General features: G+C 42.0%; 1 protein-coding gene across 9 annotated transcripts in view; it reads right to left on the reverse strand.

Annotated features, from left to right (window-relative positions):
- Positions 1–14,723, reverse strand: part of SGMS1 (sphingomyelin synthase 1) — a 302,362-nt gene that overhangs the window by 215,053 nt on the left and 72,586 nt on the right. The window contains exon 3 of one of the 9 annotated variants that reach the window (XM_068548124.1): positions 3,758–3,883. The exons of 7 other annotated variants lie outside the window; for them this stretch is intronic. The gene's annotated coding sequence lies outside the window, so the exon portion shown is untranslated. Of the gene's footprint in view, positions 1–3,757; positions 3,889–14,723 lie in introns of all 9 variants that reach the window. One more of the 9 variants, XM_068548125.1, reaches the window with a different exon arrangement.

The following is a 14,723-nucleotide window of genomic DNA, read 5'->3' on the forward strand; positions in this document are numbered from 1 at the left end:
GGACTCTTACATCAGTCTTCTCAGGGCTCCGCGTCTCCGTGTGGACCCTGTTGAACTCTGTTTCCTCAAGTCAGCATGTGTCCAGCACTCTAATCAAGTATGAATTCTCCGGTGGTTCCCCTTTCCCAGGAATATAGTCAGAGCCCCTGGGCTTCACAAAGCAAGACCTCTGAGATCTGCTTCCTGCTCAGCTTTCCCCTTCACCTCCCCAACACGCTACGTCGCATGAATGAAAATCCTGGAGCCCTTTCCCCTTCATGAAAGATCCCTTCCTCCCTTTCTTCTCTTGACTAAGTCACTGAGGCTTGACAGCCTCTGGGAAATATGTCATGATCACCATTCAAAGCTGGGTTAGTGCCAACCTTAGTATCCTCACTGCACCTGTGTTAACCTTTACAACGATAACAATGTTTACTGAGCGCTTACATGTGCTAAGCACTAGGGGCACTTAGCACGCACTATCTCATGGAGTGCTCACACCAACTCTGTATGGTAGGAGCTGTTAACAGTCTACCCTGCAGATGGGCAAGGGGACAGAGAGGGTCAACAGCCTCCCGCATGCCACACAGCCAGTGAGGGGTGGAGCCAAAGAGCTTAAAGGCTTTCTATAAACAGTACTTAACATATCTAACTGAAAAACTGACAGTATAACTGGTGTTTCCAGGGAAAGGCCCAGAATGGCAACAGATGATGACCCTGTGACAGCACTAAAAGGGTAAGAGTGAGGTGTGAGAAACTCATCAGAATTCTTTAGAAGAGGATGCCATAAAGACACTCATAAACTAACATCAACTGTGACACTCATAAAAGAACAAAATATTTCATCACGACAGGGGACCAGCAATTTCAAGAATCCAGGAATATACACATGGCTCAAGCAAATAGCATTTAAAAGTAGTGGGGGAAATGGAAAAGGATGTTCTTACTAGAAACAAACAAAAATTGGAATTCCCTGGTGGTCCAGTGGTTAGGACTCTGCGCTTCCACTGCAGGAGCAAGGATTTGATCCCTGGTCAGGCAACTAAGATCCTGCATGCTGTGGGGTGCAGCCAAAAAAAAAAAAAAAGAAACAAACACAAAAATGTATTCGATCAAAGATTAAAAGGACTTCTCAGAGGGAAGAATCTGGAATATTTGTATAATTAAATCAATTCTATTCTCAAGAAGCTCGTATACTGCACAACCAGTACGATCAATGCTCCATGTTAGCTCGCACACAAGTTGAGTAAGTGAGGACTGGGGAACGGGCAAAATCCTGTTGTAGCCCACCTGGGCCCTGCATGTCACTGGTCCAGTACGTTCATTCCTGGCCCCAGGTTGTGGAGTTGGGGACCTAACGCAGGAGGCATGAACAGGACTCCCATGACCAGCTGCCTCCCAAACGGCACAGTGTAAAGCAGAGAGGATGAGCGTTTCAGTACCAGGCATCGCCTCACACAGGGGAGGCGTCTTCACCTCGCAGGCCCTGACTGTGGAGGAGGATGTACAACTTCAGGTCATAATTAATATCAGCCAGGGTCAGAGTGACCAATGCTGGGCTCTACACTTCCAGAGAAAACTGAAAACAAAACAAAACAGAAAAGGACCAAAAGTAGATGAAACCCACAGGGATGAGAAGTATGAAGCCCACAGGGAAACTCTAACCTAGGAAAGAGAAAACAAGGAAGACGCCACCATTTAACATCATTTTAAGCACTACCCTGCTGAGAGCCATGGACAGCATTTTTCCATTCCCACCAAAGACAGCATAGAGAAAATAGTTTTAACCTGCAGTATGAAAAGTTTAGCTTCAATGTGAAGACTTTCCTAAAGCCAGAATTTTTAACAAAGGAATATGTAGTTTGTATATCCATGACATGCTTGCTATGATAATTACCAATGTTTGGAGCTCTCATATTTGTATTCAAGTAGTATTGGCGTTATGATTCTGCCTCAGAGAAGTTGCAATAATAACAGGTAACACAACTGTCTACTGAGTGCTTTACTATAGGCTAAAGGTCGCTCAGGGAGACCTGAGACAGAAGCTCAGCTCTGCTTGTGCTGTGGGCTTCACACAGTCTTGCCTGATTCAAAGTCCAACCTCTTAGCTACAGGGATAAGACGAATATACATGAAATTTACTATTTGTAAAATGGGATAATACCTGCTTCATGAGGCTCTTGGAAAGACTCAGTAAGTTAACCATAAAATATTTAGCCTGTGCCTACCCCATAGTAAGCACTTAATAAATGTTAGCTATTATGATTGACATATAATTTTAACCTTGCCTGGGTCAACCTCTTCTAGTTATTCAGTCTCTGATCCTATTAAAGTCAAGATAGAGAGTTTACATCAATGAGGCAAATACAACTTCAAGATGAAAAAGAACTGGTCATGCCTTCAACCATTCCACCCATCCATATCCATCCACTCCTTCACCAGAGTTTCACGGTGAGCCCACCATGTGTAGAGCACTGGGGCAGGGCCTGTGCAGAATATGAAGACAAAAATCACATGGCCCATAGCTATGCTCAAAGAACACCGTCATCTTATTATTAACCACAAACACTGCAGAATACTCACTACGTGCCAGGAACTGTTCTAAGCACCCTAAGTGCCGTGTGTGTGTGTGTGTGTGTGTGTGTGTGTGTGTGTGTGTGTGTGTGTGTGTGTGTGTGTGTGTGTGTGTGTGTATACTCTTTTAATCCTCACAACAACCCTTTAAAGTAAATACTATTTATTATCCCCAATTTATGGATGAGAAACTAAGGCACAGAGATAAGTAACTTGCTCCAGCTTTCACAGCTTGTAATTGACAGAGCTGGGATTCAATTCCAGGCTGTCCAATTTCAGAGTCTTGGGCTCTTAACCACTCGATATATTGCCTCCTCCGAGACTTGACCACTAAGAACTAGAGCAAGGACAGACTATGGTAAGGGCTCAGCAGGAACATAAATAAAGTGCAGTGCTCATGAGTGAGCTGTGCTATCTTTACACCTAACACAGAGTACGAGTCCTTTAACTACAGAATGATGTGTTCAAGCACATGACACCAACCCAGACCGAAAGCCATCCATAAAGCACTGGTGTCTGCCACTCTGAAGGGCCCTCGTCTCAGTGGTTTAACACACGCTAAAGGGAAAGAGGAGCACTCGGAATCTGGGCTTAGAAGTCAGACACGCCTGGGTTTCAATCCCAAGTTCTCCAATACAGCCTTGAACAAACTACTTGATCTTTCTCTGTGCTTCAGTGTCTTCACTAAGGAGTAAATGAGATAATTTATACAAAGAACTTCATTCTAGTACTTGGCACTACGGACTATATATGTAAAATAATATTAATTAATTAATTAACTAATTAATTGCTGGTTTGCTTCAAGACTCAGTCCTAAGCCATATGGAAAAACCCCAAGTAGATAATACCAAGTTAATAGACCAAGAAGAATGCAATCTGTAGTATCTGAAATATACTGTGGATTCATCATGAATAAATATGAACTACTGTAACTTAAAGATATTATAAGCCTGTGTTTCTAAATGCTAGGGAATTAAAAAACCTTCCATTTTAAGAGATAAGAGAGGCTGCTGTATACTAAGGGCCGACTCTGTTCTTGGTCGCGTAACAGTCACTTCACAGATGTTACTGAGTCTTCAGAACCACTCAGAGGCTCGTCAAATGATCCGGATTTTATAGGTGAGGATTCTGAGCCTCCGAGAGGCTAGGTGATTGGGCTCCACAATAGGCAGCGGAGACTGTTGGTCAAAATTAGAAGACTCACCCATGAGGCAAGCAGGAACGTAATCTCGGGATCAGGCAGTCACTCCACAGAGCATTTCTTTGGCACCCGCCGGAATTTCACTGGGCAACATTCCATGTAATCCAACTCTCATCCCCATGGTGTGTTCTGTGCTTTAAAGAAGCCCAAATCACTGAAAGGTTAGGATATGTCACCCGTCAAAGTGACATACTACTACAGATCTCATTCTATCACCCAATTTAGTCATAATGGCCTTGGGAACATTATCAGAGAGGCGTGATTTACAAACTGCTATGGCTCTCCAAAAGTGACTAAATTTCCACAAGAACAAACTGGGTTCTAGAGCTGGGACACTGTGAAAATGAACATCGACAGCACAGCACAAAGTACGTGTCTGGGTGAGACTAAAGAAAGAAAAAGTATATTGAAATAGCCTTTTCTCATTTTGTTTATAGCAGAGGATCCTTATCACACATAGTCAAGTCAGTGACTCCCGAACTTCCTTATTTGTGGTTTTCTATGTGTCAACTCGCCCACAAGAAAAAAAAGAAAGCAACAAGAAAGTTCACTGTATAAATTCTAAGAGTTGAGTCTGCCTCTAATACTTCCAGAATATGAACTCCATCCTTGACAGCAGAGTCCACATTTTGATCACCACTGTATCCTCAGCACAATACACGGATGGGTATACCATAGGCCTTCAATAAATATGGGTGATGTTCACGCCCAGAACAATACAAAAATGTAGGGGAAGGAATTCCCTGGCAGTCCAAGGGTTAGGACTCCACGCTTTCACTGCCAAGGGCCCCGGTTCAATCTCTGGTCGGGGAACAAAGATCCCACAAACCAAGCCGCAGCCAAAAAAAAAAAAAAATGTAGGTGAGAAGGGCTGCCCGAGGAAGGATCACTTAGCCCATTCAAGCAGGACTCAGCACCAAAATGCTGCTCGCAACTGAATAATTTTAAGAAATGTAGGATTTTAGGAGTTCAGATTTTCTGATTTTTTTTTTTTTTGGAAGGAACACGTATTAAACTTTGGGGGCAAAAAAATGCCTCCCAGCCCCTCTTAACTATTCAAAATGCTTGCCAATATTTTGAAATACTTACTGGCCTAAGATATGCCTTCTAATCTGCTATTTCAGAAATATGAATCATATATGTGAAAAATTTACTGCTAGATATAGCCGACATAAAGAAGAACAGGACTGGGCCAACTAGAGTTTAATAGAGACACCGACTGTAAACAAATAATTACAATACCATACAATTAGAGCTTTTGGCAAAGCGAGTTGAGTGCGGAAGGGTGCAGAGGAGGGCAAGACTAAGCCTGCTCTGCGTTTCAATCCCACATGTGAGGAAGGATCTTTCTTTTCCCAAGGTCCTTTGCAATTTCCTTGTCCAATCCTCATTATTTTCTTTAAAGCAATAGGCAGCACAATCCATCTATGTACTAAGTACTTTAAACAGTCATCACGCTCCTCGAACATCATCACACCCCCATGAAAAACTGCACATTACTTTAATGTACGCTAGTTAAATAAGTAGTTTCTCAATTAATGATCAGCCACACCATAATACTGGTTGCTAAATACATACACAGCTTAAGTGTTTAAATAAGCTGTAGCAGGATTTTCTGGCCCTAAAGTTTCCTCCAAAATCCCTGGCCTTCTTATAGCCAATTAAAACTGTATGTAATCTTCTGTCCAAAAATCTTAAAGACACAAGCCAAATGAATTGTTTATCTAAAATCATCACACCATCATTAGCAGTTCATTTTATTAACCCATCTGCAGGAAAGATTTGAGGCAACGTTCGATGAAAGACACATATGCACTTGGAAGTCACAAATATAAAGTCATGAGATGAAAAAAGTTGATTTTCCAACCACAAGATAATGCTGTTGGTGTACTTGAACAGTAAAATTTCTACATTTCTAATAGGCAGAGCAAAAAGGGAAATGAGGCAGGCCACATAATTCTGATTAAAGGAAGAATAGAAAAAGGCCTTTCCCCCTAGGTACTGAGAAACAGAATCATCTTTTTTTTTTTTCCTTTTCCATTATGATTTATTATACGATATTGAATATAGTCCCCTGTGTTATAGAATAGGACCTTGTTGTTTATCCATTCTATAAACAATAGTTTACATCTGCTAGTCCCAAACTCCCAATCCAACCCTCCCCTACCCCCCACCCCCCCAGGATCATCTTTTTTTAACAATGGCTTATATAATACATGCAGCAGCATTGTCATGTGGTTTCTTATATTTTTACTATGAGTATAATATTAAAGTGTACCTCAGAGAAGGTACTCAGGGAGGCACTGACAATACAGAAATAAACACCCTTTCCTTCTATCAAGTTTAAAAGTCCTAAATAAGAAGACTGAAAACACATTGGGCAGGAAGGTGTCACAGAGAAGTTGGTCCCCAAAACAAGACCTTCCAGGAAAAACCAATCCAAAATTTTTTCTAATACATCAGCACTAAAAAAAAACAAAAAACAAAACAAAACAAAACTATGCTAATGAGGAAATGAGGATAAAGTGAAATGACTACTTTCCCCCATACAAGAAAGCATTTGGCATCATGTATCAAGACCCTTAAAAGTGTTCATACCATTTGAAAAGGTTCCAGTTTGAACCTATCTCAAGGAAATAATAGAAATGAGGATAAAATTTTATACATCAATGTTTATCATGTTTTCACTACTAAAATTCAAAATTACCTAATTGATCAACAACAGGGAAATGGTTTAAGAAATTGTGAAATATCCACATAACAGAAAAGTATGCAGCCATTAAAAATTATATGCATGCAGAAATGCTTAAGATACAATATTAAATGAGGAAAGCAGGATACAAAAATATCCTTCTAAGTATAATATAATATAAAAATATGTATACACAGGAAAGGAATAGGCTAAATATACCAAGTAAGTTGACAGACTAATGTTTTCATGCCTTTCTTATTTACCTTTATAACCACAGCAACTAGAACAGTTTCCAGGTCATGGGAGGCATGCGGACATTGCTGAATTAATCATTTTCACCATTAAAAACAACAAATATCATTTTAAAAAATGTCCAGTCTTTTTTATTTGTGCCCTGGCTATTCATAAGAAACAGGTCAAACATTTGTTAAGAAGAGGTGCCTGTTTGGAGCACCGCACTGAAAACCTCGCTCATGGGGAGGGAGAGGTTCTGTCCCATCTGTCGGTAAAAGGACCGCTTGGCAGGAATGATATTCATGCTCCTTTCCATCCCTTTACCAGCGTTGAGTGTGACTGAAGAGTTAGGTTCTTGGGAATTTGTATGAGTGTCCTTGTTATCTTTAATCTACACTCTGATGTTCAGCAAAAACTGACTTTCTAAGGTTCATTCCAGCTACAAAATTAGAGTCTATGCTTTAAGTATTCTCAGCAGACAGAAAATATAAAGGTTGCTGATCATACCAGTATCATTTATCTTATTCACCCACACTTGTGACAGGAACCAAATCAGTGTAGAATTATTAAAGAAAGGAAGAGGCATCTAAATGTTTAGTTTCTTATCTAAAACTGCCTTGTGGGTAATGTGTTCTACTTTGTTTTACTGGCACCTTGGAAGGGGAAAAAAAAAAAGTTTCAATTAAAAGTTTATTTTTCAAGAATATTTTTCTTCTAATTCATTTTCCAGATGGATCTCATTTGACAAAAACAGGACAAATTCTTTGCTCCTCCTGCTAAACTCAGAAAAGTTTAACTTTTTAATCCCCTGGGTCAAAACCCATTGTTGGCCCACTTCCTTTTACAGGAGCCACAGGAGCCACAGGAGGACGTGATTGAGTTTTGTTTTGTTTTTTTTAACATCTTTATTGGAGTATACTTGCTTTACAATGGTGTGTTAAGTTTCTGCTTTATAACAAAGTGAATCAGTTATACATATACATATGTTCCCATATCTCTTCTCTCTTGCGTCTCCCTCCCTCCCACCCTCCCTATCCCACCCCTCTAGCTGGTCGGTGGTCACAAAGCACCGAGCTGATCTCCTTATGCTATGCGGTTGCTTCCCACTAGCTATCTATTTTACGTTTGGTAGTGTATATATGTCCATGCCACTCTCTCACTTTGTCACAGCTTACCCTTCCCCTTCCCCGTATCCTCAAGTCCATTCTATAGTAGGTCTGTGTATTTATTCCCGTCTTGCCACTAGGTTCTTCATGACCTTTTTTTTTTTTTTCCTTAGATTCCATATATATGTGTTAGCATACTGTATTTGTTTTTCTCTTTCTGACTTACTTCACTCTGTATGACAGACTCTAACTCCATCCACCTCACTACAAATACCTCCATTTCATTTCTTTTTATGCTTGAGTAATATTCCATTGTATATATGTGCCACATCTTCTTTATCCATTCATCCGATGATGGACACTTAGGTTGCTTCCATGTCCTGGCTATTGTAAATAGAGCTGCAATGAACATTTTGGTACATGACTCTTTTTGAATTATGGTTTTCTCAGGGTATATGCCCAGTAGTGGGATTGCTGGGTCGTATGGTAGTTCTATTTTTAGTTTTTTAAGGAAACTCCATACTGTTCTCCATAGTGGCTGCACCAATTTACATTCCCACCAAAAGTGCAAGAGTGTTCCCTTTTCTCCACACCCTCTCCAGCATTTATTGTTTGTAGATTTTTTGATGATGGCCATTCTGACCGGTGTGAGATGATATCTCATTGTAGTTTTGATTTGCATTTCTCTAATGATTAATGATGTTGAGCGTTCTTTCATGTGTTTGTTGGCAATCTGTATATCTTCTTTGGAGAAATGTCTATTTAGGTCTTCTGCTCATTTTTGGATTGGGTTGTTTGTTTTTTTGTTATTGAGCTACATGAGCTGAGCTTTGAACCGTGAAGGTGAGGGCTGCAGGGCTGGAGGAAGGGAGCCTGGTTCCATGGTGTGCCTCAGAGGGGGCTAGACCCCAGTCAACCGCCCAGAGGTCTGGTTTTGTTTGAGGTGCATCACCAATGCTCTCACTTAGGTCAAAAAAAAACAGACGCACTGTCCAGAGTTATCATTACTCGCACTTCTGTGGATTCTCCACGTGTATCACTGGCCACATCTTCACAAGATGAGCGTTCTCCTGCTAAAGGGTCTATAGCGTCTTTTTTATCAGAAGCCTAAACAATTTTTACTGAAAATATATCTCTTTTCTATACTCTCTTTCTATGTTGCTGGTCTCCCAAGTTTGGGGCCCTACAGTGGAGTTTAAGAAATCAAAATCTTAACTCAGAGTTACCTCCCCAGACTTAAAAAGTTGCTTATGTTAAAAAAAAAAAAAAAAGTTGCTTATGTGTCCCCGCCGCAACAGAGTCCCAGCAGCCCGAGGAAGTGGCAGTGTCCCTGCAAGCATCAGCTCCCAGCCTCACCGCCCCTCTGGCTTTCCTGATACCTCAGGATCCTCAGGCCCTGAGGGGCATCAGCAGGAGTCATCCCTGGCTCACAAGCCCCTCTGCTCTCCAGATCTCCTCCCGCCAGCGTGGGAGAGCAGAGAGCTGCCAGATGTGGCAGCCAGGGACCCTTCCTCTGCAGAGTGTATTACCAGCCTGTCTCCCCTGTTCCTTCCAAGAGGAACTGGGTTGGAAATACTGTATGCCCATTGTTTTATTAATAAAACTTTGGGGGGAGGAGGAGTAATATATACTCACCGAAGGGAAATTAGAAGAGAGGGGACAAGGCACTAACATTATTACGTATTTCTTGCCAACCTTTGTCATTTGAGATTTCAACGAAAGCAGAATCCTAGACCATGCAGATCGCCAACCTAGACAGACACTGCTCAGTATTATGTGAACTTAGGCCTCACTTTACAGCGTTCCCAGAAGAGTGAGCAGACCCCACATGGGTGGAGAAGATTCTGTATTTCTCTTCTGAGTGCCTCGCCCACAGTGTATACTCAAAGCTCTCAGCTCTAAACTCTAGATAGAATGAAGGTCCTCTGAACAAAAGAGGATGTAAGAATATCCATCTTCGCCTAAATAGTTTTTTAAAATCCTCATGCGAAAAAAAAAAAAAAATCTATAGCTAACTAAATTTAGTAAACTCAGGGTTAACCCAAACCCAAAAGATGTCTTTAAGGCAAGACATCTGGAGCCTCAGTATACTAACTGTGAGATGCAAGCGGGGACGTAGGGGCTGCGGGACATGCTGACCTGTCTCCTCTCACAAACCTATTTGTCCCGCCCCCTTTTATGTTTTCCCCCATGGAGCCTTCTCCTAAGAATAGTGTCCCACAGAGTATATTCTAAGAAATACTGCTGCAAAGTATTTCCTTTAAATAAGACCTAAATTCTTAATGGGCTGACTCACTCATAGAGCTCTGTGGCCTCACCTCTGAGAACTGGAAGCCTACCATGGGCTAGGTCTTTAGCTGGAAACCTTATAGCACCTGAGGCTCTCACATCTCTGATTCAGCTACTCCTGGGGCAAGGGGGCCAAGCCTAGGCTTAGTGGGTGTTCGCCAGTCACCCTAAGAGTGTATGATGTATGATGTGTATGATGTTTAGCAGGGAATTTCCCAGGCAGAGCTTCAAACCAGGCAAATCTAGTCACTATTAAAGTATTAGACTTAGTTTATCTATGTTCCTCTTAACTATATTGATATATCCCTTCTTTCTTCCCACTCTTTAATTCACCCCCAATCACATTTATTCCTCATAATCAGAACCCTCATTTCCTCTGTGCTAATGATCAACTAAATCCAGAATAAAATGTGAGGGACTAATAGCTTCTTAGAACTACCAGTAATGTTTGGATTTAAAAATAATTATATATTGAAATACTTGGATAACAGGTTGACAAAGCACCCTTTAATAATTTGATCATGTTTTTATTTACTGTATTAAACTTTTTAATTACAAAAATAATTACACATGTTCAAATTAAGCATTTTAAGCACTTAAGCCCTAAGAAAGAATTCCAGGTACTTGGAATTCAACCACTTAAAGATACTCCAAGTGAACATTTTGATTAATGCCTTTCCTGGGTTTTCCCTCTATGTTTACATATTTCTTTATTGAAACATTAACCTTATATATTCTATTACAGCCTATTTTTCAGACATTTTGTCCCATGTCAATATTTTTCCTCAATATCATTGTCGTGGTTATAGAATATTCCATTATATAGATGAATTATAACGTGTTCACCCAAGGCCCTTTGGGGGGCCATCTGGGTTGCTTCCAATGTTCAGTTTCAAACAATGCTCACTAAGCATACTCAGAGCTGAATCTCTGAACAAAGCTCTACTCATCTGCTTAGAAATTACTCTGAGAAGTAGGCTCACTGAGTCAAAGGAAGAACACACTCTTTCTCAATTGGTCACAGGAGACCCTGTAGGGAAAAACCAGCCCTCTGACTCATTTTAGTTTGCCATTTCTCTCAACCTCCTGTAGCTGCATTTCCCCAGTCTGTTCCTATTGCCTTTACTGTTAGTCTAATTATTATCCGGTTTTCAAGACATTCAAATCCCATAGTCTATTGGACATCCTTAGGTCAACAAGCTTTCTGGCTTAACCCTTAGTCCTTTAAAATAAGATCTGATGTCACCCTCTCCTTTGTGTTCCTAAATTTTTACTCATCTGTCACTTCTCTGATATCTCTAACTGAATGACTGACAATGAAGCAGCAAATTTTCTAGGACCCTTGTCTGATCCTTAGTTCAAAACTTTTTCCTCCCCACAGTAGCTTTCTGATCCACAGGCAAAATAACTCCAGAAGGTTTGGGAGCTCAGAACACGTCCCTCCAAATCTCGAACCCTCCTGCTGCTAAGGGCACTTGGCTGGGACGGTGTCTGTGATAAAAATATTGGATTCCCTGTCCCCACCCCCTCTCATGATGTAACAGTTTACTTAGCATCACCCTGTTTATTTTTATGAGACCAAGGTGTCAGTGGGACAACGGACGGTGGTATTTTGTTACATCAGAGTGTTTCTGAGTGGAAAAGTAGCAGCAGTTCAGGATTACTGTCTGGGTCATAACTCTTTTTTTTTTTTTTTTTTAATTTTTATTTATTTATTTATTTATTTATGGCTGTGTTGGGTCTTCATTTCTGCGCGAGGGCTCTCTCCAGCTGCGGCAAGCGGGGTCCACTCTTCATCGCGGTGCGCGGGCCTCTCACCGTCGCGGCCTCTCCTGTTGCGGAGCACAGGCTCCAGACGCGCAGGCTCAGCAATTGTGGCTCACGGGCCCAGCCGCTCCGCGGCATGTGGGATCCCCCCAGACCAGGGCCCGAACCCGCGTCCCCTGCATTGGCAGGCAGACTCTCAACCACTGCGCCACCAGGGAAGCCCTGGGTCATAACTCTTGTCCACCGTGGACCATCGGGAAGGGCGAAGCTGCAAAGCAGAATCCAGGAAGAGTGATGGCTCCACTGTCAGAGCACAACTGCCAGCCAGGAAGATGGCTGCAACCATTTGTTTATTTTCCCGGTAAGTAATTTAGCTCATACTGCATCTATTAAGCCATGCAGATTCATCACATAATAAATGCTGGGTCTATTCTCAAGGAAGCACTGAACAAGATGCAGGCAAACCCAAAGAGCTCCAGTGTTTCTCGTGGCAGTTCATTAGCATTCTGGACAGGACAATCCTTCACTGTGTGCCACTGTCCCAAGGACCAAGGGGCGTTTAGTATCCACACCCTCGGGATGTTCAATGCTAATAATATACACACCCTTCATCATTGTGACAACCACGAATGTCCTTACAGGTTTCTAAATGCCAGGGCCGGGAGGGCGGGGGTGTGGGGAGGACACCATCACCCACTGAGAATCTGTTTCTTTTTGGTGAGATAGAATGAACATTTAGGAAATGGCAGAAAACAATTATTAATCTGGATACGGAATTGTGCAAGCTCTAAGTACCATAAAGTGTTGAAGGAGATCAAGGAAGGCTAAAGGTGCAGAGCAAGAACTGGATAGGAACTGGAGATAGGAACTGGAGAGCGACAGCTGTAACCTCTCTCAGGGGTCCAGTCCAGGGTTAAAGTTTGCTATGAAATGCTCTCTCACCAGCACCCTGGATTGCCCCTCCTTTAAGCTGATTACACGAGCTACTGCAAGTAAAGCACATCCTACACACTCGGCAATGCCAACTTTAAAATGCTGTTATTGTTTCTGCCTTCCGATTTGGGACAAGTTTTCTCCTTGCATCCTGGGCAGTCAGGGAGGGCAGGAAATAAGGGAGTCTTGCTGAAGGTGAAGGCCACTGCCAGCCTAACCCTGCTGGGCCGCTCCAGAGAACTAGACCAGAAGCACTGCCCCTTCACTGCAGGACTGGCCCTCACTAGGCACCGAGGGGACCAGAGCCTTGCCTGGTTCCTTTCTGCCCACGTCAGCTGTGATCAAAGGACCATTGTGCCCAGAGGGCCAGTGTGTTTAAGCCTCTGGGAACAATGCCCTTGTTGATCTTTGGTGCTCTGGTTGAGTAAGGTCATTGACTGGTTTCAACCTCAGCCACCATCAATATCTTCACCTTTTACTGGACAGCATTGGCAGCGGTATATTTTCTGATGTCACTGTTATGCTCAGGCGAGACTGAAGAGGTCAGTGAATGAGACATCTTTTATAGATCCTACTCAATATTTACTAATGCCGCACTAGATACTAGGTATTATATGGCTGTGGTGTTCAAACTTTTAGAGCTTATTTAAAATGCAGATTTCCAGGCCTCAGGAAGTCTGATCCAGTTAAGTTGTGGAGACAGGAATATGCAATTTAACCAACCCCGGGTGCTCCTGATACAGGTGGATCCATGGGGATACTTTATGAAACACTGCCACGCAATGACAGTAAACTAAATAAAAAACTAGCATCTTCGTGATGTTTTACATTCTATCTCCTTGAAATGTATTTTTCACTAGCAAAATAAAAACTTAAGAGATAACTTAATTCTGAAAGAAAATTAGAGTCCCTGTTGTAAAGGACTCATATACAGATATGGTAAGCTTGCAATTAAAACTTATATTTACATGCATTAAAAAATTACATTTTATTCTCCACATAAGTGCCTGATCACAAGATGAGTATTTGTTATACAAAGCACACTGAATGTAACTATACAACCTTTTATTTGGATAAGCTTTACGAATTTTTCAGTGTTTCTTACTCTATCTTCATGAAAGCATATCTTACATTACCATCTGATTACTTGCATCAGACTGCACGCAAACTAAGGCACAACAAGTTTACGCAAATGTCTAAAGACAAGAACCTACACATCTGGAATGCTATGCCTTTTTCTGCTAGACTGGAAATGGCAAAGAGGTTTCATGACACATGCCAATTCAGATGGACAGCAGACCAGAAACAGCTGCCTAGACAGCAACTAAGAAAGCCAGCCCAGAGGAAGGGAGTCGTAACAGAGGAGCAGTGTCTGCCTCGAGCACAGGTGAGAAAAGGGGTGGCATCTGTGCACACACAGACCAGACATGCCACCCTTCAGATTCAGAAGCACTTAACCTGTTTGTAAACACCACTACTTTCCTTCATTCAACAAATACGATTAAGTGCCTACTATATGCCAGACCCTATGCTAGGTACTAGGGATATACCAAGAGTGATAAATCTACCAATGGGATGGACATGATGCAAGAAGACGGTCTCGGGACTTCCCTGGTGGTCCAGTGGCTAAGACTCCGCGCTCCCAATGCAGGGGGCCGGGGTTTGATCCCTGGTCAGGAAACTGGATCCCACATGCCACAACTAAAGATCTCGGGTGCTGCAATGAAGACCCGACGCAGCCAAATAAAGAAATAAATAAAAGAAGAAGTTTTCTAACCTAAGGCTTTACCTGACAAAATGGTATTTTAAGGGGAGAACCAAAGAAAAAATAGAAGTAGACAAAATGTTAAAAAGTGGGGAAGAAAGTAGAAGTGAATGCTATTTCTGAGGAACTGAAACCAAGCCAATCATAGCTGGACCACGGAGAGGGAGAGGGGGAATGGGGAGG

Source organism: Eschrichtius robustus, chromosome 7 (genome assembly GCF_028021215.1).
Source record: "Eschrichtius robustus isolate mEscRob2 chromosome 7, mEscRob2.pri, whole genome shotgun sequence".
Taxonomy (NCBI): Eukaryota; Metazoa; Chordata; class Mammalia; order Artiodactyla; family Eschrichtiidae; genus Eschrichtius; species Eschrichtius robustus.